At 50.6% G+C, this 8164-nt stretch overlaps 1 long non-coding RNA gene across 1 annotated transcript; it reads left to right on the top strand.

The window, feature by feature from the left end:
- The first annotated feature begins 625 nt into the window (after nucleotides 1-625).
- LOC135374683 (uncharacterized) lies at nucleotides 626-1353 on the top strand. Its single transcript, XR_010417072.1, has 2 exons — nucleotides 626-732; nucleotides 1198-1353. It is a non-coding gene; the product is annotated as an uncharacterized LOC135374683 (long non-coding RNA).
- The last annotated feature ends 6811 nt before the right edge of the window (nucleotides 1354-8164 follow it).

Here is an 8164-nt window from a genome sequence, read left to right as displayed (position 1 = left end):
CGTGCTTAATATGAGCGATGGCACGAGCGAGAAGGTCCACGATGTCTGCAGCGATGTAGTTGAATTCTGCGTTGGCCAAGCTCACAAATTCGCATATTAGTCCCAGGGGTCCGTCAGGAACCGTTATGCAGACCTTCTTGTAACGGGCGTAGATCCGACGCACCATCTCCTGCAGTGGCCCCGGCGAGATCTCTCCTATATTGCCAAAGCCTACCATGTCTATCACGTAGCGAAAAGCAGTGATGACGAGCTCGTTGCGGGGACTTTCGCTGTTGAAACATTCCTTCTCCACTTCTTCCCAAGAAGCGTGGGTGCGGGAACAATTTTGTAAGGAGTGGTAACTGAACATCTTCACGTAGAGATGACGCGAGCGCGTCGCGCGCTGCCTTTGTAGAGATAAACGCGCGCGCAAAGAAACGAAAGTGAAGCTCAGAAGCCACCCGTCGCCGCTAGGAGCGCGCGCGCAGCAGAGAGCCGAAACCGAAAACACCCGCTGCCGGCGCAGAGGGAGCTAGCAGCGCGCGCGCGCATGCGCGGACGGGTGGAGCGGAGGGCGCGCGCGCATCCATAGCGGCCGCTGCGCGTCGCCTCTCTCAGTTTCTCTCGGACCGTCGCGGAAGACGGACGTGCGCTCCGCGCGCTCGCTCACTTTCTGGCTGGATCTTGTAGAGAGCAGACGTATGTTCTCCGCGCTCGCTCAGTTTCTGCCTGGAAGTTGCCGCGGGGGAAAAGGTGAGTGATTTGACGCGCTCCTTTTCTCGTATGTTTGCCGTGTTTAGCGGTGACCGCGCTCGTGTTAAGCCTTTTCTCGAATGTTTAGACTTGTTTTGCGGTGTCCAAGGCTGTTGACGCATGTTTAGCGATGTGTGGTTCCCGCCTTGTGTTAGCTGCGTAGTGTTGAGGTTAGGCCCAAGCGCGCTCCTTTTCTCGTATGTTTGCCGTGTTTAGCGGTGACCGCGCTCGTGTTAAGCCTTTTCTCGCATGTTTAGCGATGTGTGGTTCCCGCCTTGTGTTAGCTGCGTAGTGTTGTGGTTAGGCCTAAGCGATCGTCCCCCCGTAAGCCTTTTCGCCCCGATGTGTACTGTTTTCTGTTTAGCAGTAGCGGTTAGACCTTTTCTCTCGCATGCCTAGACTTGTTTAGCAGTGCTGTCATTTTTACCTGCCGCTAGTATCTTGTTCTCTGTCTCTCTCCTCTAGAGCTATGATGGTGGCGCCATCTGGTGTGATGCCTTGCAACTAAGTGGCCACCTGTCGTCGATCTCTGCAACTACCCGACGTCAACAAGCACTGGTCACCCCGGAGCCGTTTCTTCGCCGCGGCATCGTTGATTTTCGAATAAATTGTTTCTCTCCACTCTATTTCTATCTTTTCATTTTATTTTCTACCTATTTTTTTATTTTTTATCAGCTCAAGTAGCCGGCAACTCACATCTTCGTCTGGACGTGTCTTAGATGATCCCCAATTAGTGTAATGACTCCCTGGTGGGTCCTGATTAATGTGGGGGGTCCCAATTAGCTCTAATTGCTAATTAATGGCGTCCAGACGAAGATGTGACTTGCCGGCTAGTTGAGCTGATACATTACTACTAGCGACGTCGGCTATCTGCCGAAAGAGCGAACGAACGGTTACAATCCGTGACCCTGATAATTCAGAAGCTGGCTTTGCAAGCAGCAAGATAAAAGGAGACGCTTTAGCTCCTTTTGCTTTTTCTGTCCGAGATAACATCGAGGACAAGGAACCAAACATGGCTGTTCGAATTTTGGGGAGAGATTACATCGCCCTTATCGACACGGGAGCTACAGTCTCCCTTATCGGCGATTGTGTTTACGAGCACTGCGCATCACGGAATGTGGAATTGCAATCCACAGATGTCACCCTACGTCTTGCTTCCAATGACGTGATTCCAGCACAAACAGCAGCTGTGCTCTGGCTTCGCTTTGATGGGAGACGACGAAAGCAGCGCTTCGTCCACCTTCCTGGCCTGGCAGTGCCCGTTATCCTGGGCAGGGACTTCATCATCCGGCAGAAATTTGTGGTGGACCTGCCCAATGGAGGATACGTCTACCACGGATCGTCAGGATTTTTTCCTTTCGCCGTGCCACAGGACAGCAGTTCAGCTAAGCAAGCTGCAGCAACGTCCGTGGAACCGTCCCCGCTCCCGACTGTCTTGGGGTCATTTCTTGGTCCCGAGGAGGAGCGCCGACAGCTTGAACAAGTACTGCGGCAGTTTGACGGTGTCTTCACGGAGAAACCCGGTAAGTCGTCTGTGTTACAGCATAGCATAGACACGGGTAACGCTAGGCCCTGGCGTTGTAATCCGAGATTATTGAGTGTGCATAAGCGTGCTTTGTTAGACGCTGCTCTTGATGAAATGCTCCAAACCGGTGCAGTTCAAAGGTCCCAGAGCCCTTGGGCGTTTCCTGTCGTCCTGGCTCCGAAACGTGATGGTACGGCTAGGTTATGCGTCGATTACCGTCGACTTAACGCAGTAACTGTAAGGGACTCTTACCCCTTTCCGTCCATCGAGTCTATTATGTATTCCCTGGGCAACGCTACAGTGTTTTCAACGCTTGATTGTAGTAGAGGGTTTTTGCAAATCCAAGTTGCCCCGGAGGATGTCCCGAAAACAGCCTTTACCTGTCATAGGGGTTTATTTGAGTTTGTACGGATGCCTTTCGGTCTGTCTAACTCTCCTGCCAGTTTCCAACGGCTAATGGATACCGTATTGGGAGATGCGAAGTATAACTTCGCGATGGCGTACATGGATGATGTCGTAGTGTTTTCCAGAAACTTTCAGGAACACTTGGAACACCTGTCAATCGTCCTTGCAAGGATGAAGCAGGCGGGGCTAACCATCAACCCCCGCAAGGTGCAGCTGGCATCGCCTAGGATCAGCCTTCTCGGCTTCATGGTGGACGGAGGAACCATCAGTCCTAGCGATGACAAGCTAAAGGCGATCATGGAGTATCCGGTTCCCGGTAACGTAAAAGCCTTGCAGCGTTTCTTGGGTATGGTTGGTTTCTACAGACAAGTCATTCCTAATTGCGCTGAGTTAGCGCAGCCGCTTAACCGGTTGTTGCGCAACTATACACCCTGGCAGTGGGGAGAGGAGCACGAACGATCATTTCGAGCTCTTTCTCACGCGATCGCTAATACGGCCAGGCTATATTTTCCTGACCTGAACAAACCGTTTGTAGTGCAAACAGATGCTAGCGATTATGGGGTTGGCGCAGTTCTCTTGCAGGAGCATGACGCTATTCTCTGTCCAGTGGCTTTTGCAAGTCGCATGCTGAATCCGGCAGAACGGAATTACTCCGTCACGGAAAAGGAATGCTTGGCGATCATCTTCGCTCTCAGGAAGTTTGATCTGTACCTGGACGGCACCACTTTCACCGTCCAGACTGACCACCAGGCACTTTCTTGGCTGCAGCGGCTCCACAACCCATCTGGACGTCTTGCCAGGTGGGCCCTGACGCTACAAGGCTACTCCTTCAACGTGGAGTACAGGCGGGGCTCGACGAACGTGGTAGCAGACGCGCTTTCCCGTGCGCCTCTACCGGAGGGGGGAGAGGAAGGCACCGAGGCGCCTTCCCAGCTCCTGGCAGCAGCACAAGTGGCACGAGACGTATCTTCGTCTTGGGGCACGGTCGTGAGCAGAGAGCAGCTCCTAGACGCTCAGAGAGCGGACGGCCTTTGTCAGCGGGTGTCTCAATGGTTAGCTGAGCAGGACTCGGCAGGCACCGGAACGACTGACGGACGGCACGACTCCTATCTGCTGGGCGAGGATGGCATCCTGTTCAGATACATACCCCAGGCGGATGACGTTGACGGCTCATCCCCATTCAGAGTCGTATTGCCACGGAAGTTGCGTAAGTCTTTCATAGGTTACTTTCATGATTCGGCCTTGGCAGGTCATAGCAGTGGCAGGAAAACTTACGAAAAGTTATGTCGTGTTGCGACATGGCCAGGAATGAGGCAGGATGTAACAAAGTATGTTCGTACTTGTCCCGTATGCCAGAGAGCAAAACCTCGTGGTGGTTTACCCCCTGGGCGCTTACAGCCTATTCAGAGTAATAGGCCCTGGCAGATAGTTGCTTGTGATGTGATGGGACCATTTCCACGTAGTCCTAGAGGTAACCAGTATTTGTTTGTGGTTACTGATCATTTCACAAAATGGGTTGAGCTGTTTCCTCTCAGGACGCTGACTTCCCAGAGAGTGTGGGAAAGACTACTCGACACCTTTTGCCGGTTCGGGTTTCCTGCTCAGCTCATCACAGATAACGCTACCTACTTTACAAGTAAGGTGTTCTCAGATTCTTGCGCTGTCTTAGGCATTCAGCACAAGAAGACTTCCCCATATCACCCTCAGGCTAACATTACCGAACGTGTTAATCGGAACCTGAAAATGATGTTGATTGTTTTTACTAGTCAGCACCACCGTGATTGGGATCTTCGCCTGGCTGAACTGGCGTTCGCTACACGGACAACAGTAAACAGATCTACAGGCTTCACCCTGGCGTTCCTGAACTTGGGACGAGAGGCCCCTTTTCCAGTGGAGAATACTCTGGGCCTCCGGGATGGTGCTACCCGGCCTCCTTATTCAAGGTTCGCTGAGGAACTCCGGAGTCGACTGGACGATGCAGCTCGGACGGCTCGGGAGAATCTGGACGTCGCACGGTTGGACCAGGCTCGTCAGTACAACCGAGGGCGACGGAACCTCACCTACAGCGTCGGTGACCTCGTCCTTCGACGGACTCACCCGCTAAGTGATGCGTCACGAGGCTTTGCAGCTTCACTCGCAGACAGGTGGGATGGCCCCTTCGAGGTAAGTGCGTGCTCCTCCGGCCTCACTTACAGACTTCGTCGCTGTGACACGGGCGAAGAAACTGGGGCAGTACCCATCTCGGACCTGAAGACTTACCACCTCCGAGACCCCGAGAGTGAAGAAGCAGACAGTCAGCTTCCTCCTCAAGACCTGGATCAGGATCCCGTTCCCGGACCTTCCAGTCGCTACAGTTTGCGTCCCCGCAGGCGGCGCACGTAGCTGCCACTATCTCCATCGCTTGCTTGTCATTTAGGGTTTTGTTCGTGTGGCTACTATTTTTAGCTCCTCACGACATATGCACGAGGGCCTTGCCAGACCCTCGCCGTTAGGTGTTTCCACCTGACGATGTCTCTGTTTTTCAATTTTTTCAGTGATGGCTCCGAAACCAGGCGCACAGAAGGTTGCGGCCGGCCCAGCTCGTCAGCACCAGGCGGCCCCGACAGGACGTCGTAACCGTCGAGACCTAAGACCGTCCATACCACCGAGGTCTTCGTCAGTTGCCACCTGGACGGTGGTGGCGTACAACCGTCCTGTCTCTTGGGCGTCCAGGGCCCGCTGGTCCTCCCAGCCCAGGCCACTCCGCGGAAGCGACCCGAGCCAGGTCCCTCCTCCTTTTCGAGGACTCACGCTACAAGACAGGCACCCCGCCGACCCCCCGATTGCCCTCACCGAGGATGAGAAACGTCTACTCTGCCCCGTCTGCGGGGTGCCTGAACTTCATCGTGCTACCCACCGCCGTGGTCCCCTACATCGAGCCAAGATCGACGCACTGAGAGAAGGCAGGAGGACTGTCTCAGACGTAGCAGCGGCAGTGGCTGTCCTCCAGCGGCACCGCCCGGACCTGCTCCAGAGACAGGAAGGAGTCCCGGCGATCCCCGACGACGTTGTACTGGACATGCCCGATGTGTGAGGGCTGTATTTACTTGGACTTTGGAGGGGGGGAGTATCGCGACCTATGTCGATAACAAGCGCGTCGGTCACGAGTACGCCCATCAGGAAGAGGGCGCTGATTGTGTGCTTGGATATGATATAAGCGGGTGGGAAGTTGAGGCTGGGTTACTCTGGGAGTATCGACCGTATCTGTTGTCAAAGGTATGGAATAAATCCTTGTTTGTTGTTCACACCTTTTCGTTTGCTGTGTCTTCCTTGGCGACGGAACGGACGGACTGCGCCGAACCAGGGTCCAACATGGGAACGGGACCCGGGTCCGATACTCTGGGATATTAATTAATAGTATACAGACTAAATAATTAGATTATGACATCTCTGATATCAATTTTATATCAAGTGTTATTATCAATCAAAGTTGATCAAAATGTCATTTTGGCGTCTGGGACGGCCGTCTGGACGAAGATTTGAGCAAACGTGCCGAACCAGGGTCCAACAGGGAACGAGACCCGGGTCCGATACTCTGGGATATTAATTAATAGTATACAGACTAAATAATTAGATTATGACATCTCTGATATCAATTTTCTATCAAGTGTTATTATCAATCAAAGTTGATCAAAATGTCATTTTGGCGTCTGGGACGGCCGTCTGGACGAAGATTTGAGCAAACGCGCCGAACCAGGGTCCAACAGGGGAACGAGACCCGGGTCCGATACTCTGGGACATTAATTAATAGTATACAGACTAAATAATTAGATTATGACATCTCTGATATCAATTTTACATGAAGTGTTATCATCAATCAAAGTTGATCAAAATGTAATTTTGGCGTCTCGGACGGCCGCCTGTACGAAGATTTGAGCAAGCGCGCCGAACCAGGGTGCAACAGGGGAACGAGACCCGGGTCCGATACTCTGGGGTATTAATTAGTATACAGACTAAATAATTAGATTATGACATCTCTGATATGAATTTTATATCAAGTGTTATTATCAATCAAAGTTGATCAAAATGTCATTTTGGCGTCTGGGACGGCCGTCTGGACGAAGACTTGAGCAAACGCGCGGAACCAGGGTCCAACAGGGGAACGAGACCCGGGTCCGATACTCTGGGATATTAATTAATAGTATACAGACTAAATAATTAGATTATGACATCTCTGATATCAATTTTATATCAAGTGTTATTATCAATCAAAGTTGATCAAAATATCATTTTGGCGTCTGGGACGGCCGTCTGGACGAAGATTTCAGCAAACGCGCGGAACCAGGGTCCAACAGGGGAACGAGACCCGGGTCCGATACTCTGGGATATTAATTAATAGTATACAGACTAAATAATTAGATTACGACATCTCTGATATCAATTTTATATCAAGTGTTATTATGAATCAAAGTTGATCAAAATGTCATTTTGGCGTCTGGGACGGCCGTCTGGACGAAGATTTGAGCAAACGCGCCGAACCAGGGTCCAACAGGGGAACGGGACCCGGGTCCGATACTCTGGGATATTAATTAATAGTATACAGACTAAATAATTAGATTATGACATCTCTGATATCAATTTTATATCAATTGTTATTATCAATCAAAGTTGATCAAAATATCATTTTGGCGTCTGGGACGGCCGTCTGGACGAAGATTTCAGCAAACGCGCCGAACCAGGGTCCACCAGGGGAACGAGAACCGGGTCCGATACTCTGGGATATTAATTAATAGTATACAGACTAAATAATTAGTTTATGACATCTCTGATATCAATTTTATATCAAGTGTTATTATCAATCAAAGTTGATCAAAATGTCATTTTGGCGTCTGGGACGGCCGTCTGGACGAAGATTTGAGCAAACGTGCCGAACCAGGGTCCAACAGGGAACGAGACCCGGGTCCGATACTCTGGGATATTAATTAATAGTATACAGACTAAATAATTAGATTATGACATCTCTGATATCAATTTTATATCAAGTGTTATTATCAATCAAAGTTGATCAAAATGTCATTTTGGCGTCTGGGACGGCCGTCTGGACGAAGATTTGAGCAAACGCGCCGAACCAGGGTGCAACAGGGGAACGAGACCCGGGTCCGATACTCTGGGGTATTAATTAGTATAGAGACTAAATAATTAGATTATGACATCTCTGATATCAATTTTATATCAAGTGTTATTATCAATCAAAGTTGATCAAAATGTCATTTTGGCGTCTGGGACGGCCGTCTGGACGAAGACTTGAGCAAACGCGCCGAACCAGGGTCCAACAGGGGAACGAGACCCGGGTCCAATACTCTGGGATATTAATTAATAGTATACAGACTAAATAATTAGATTATGACATCTCTGATATCAATTTTATATCAAGTGTTATTATCAATCAAAGTTGATCAAAATATCATTTTGGCGTCTGGGACGGCCGTCTGGACGAAGATTTCAGCAAACGCGCCGAACCAG

The sequence above is a fragment of the Ornithodoros turicata genome, chromosome 1 (assembly GCF_037126465.1).
Source record: "Ornithodoros turicata isolate Travis chromosome 1, ASM3712646v1, whole genome shotgun sequence".
In the NCBI taxonomy this organism is placed as follows: Eukaryota; Metazoa; Arthropoda; class Arachnida; order Ixodida; family Argasidae; genus Ornithodoros; species Ornithodoros turicata.
Note: the sequence above shows the minus strand (reverse complement) of the source record. Positions and strands in the feature narration are given on the sequence as shown.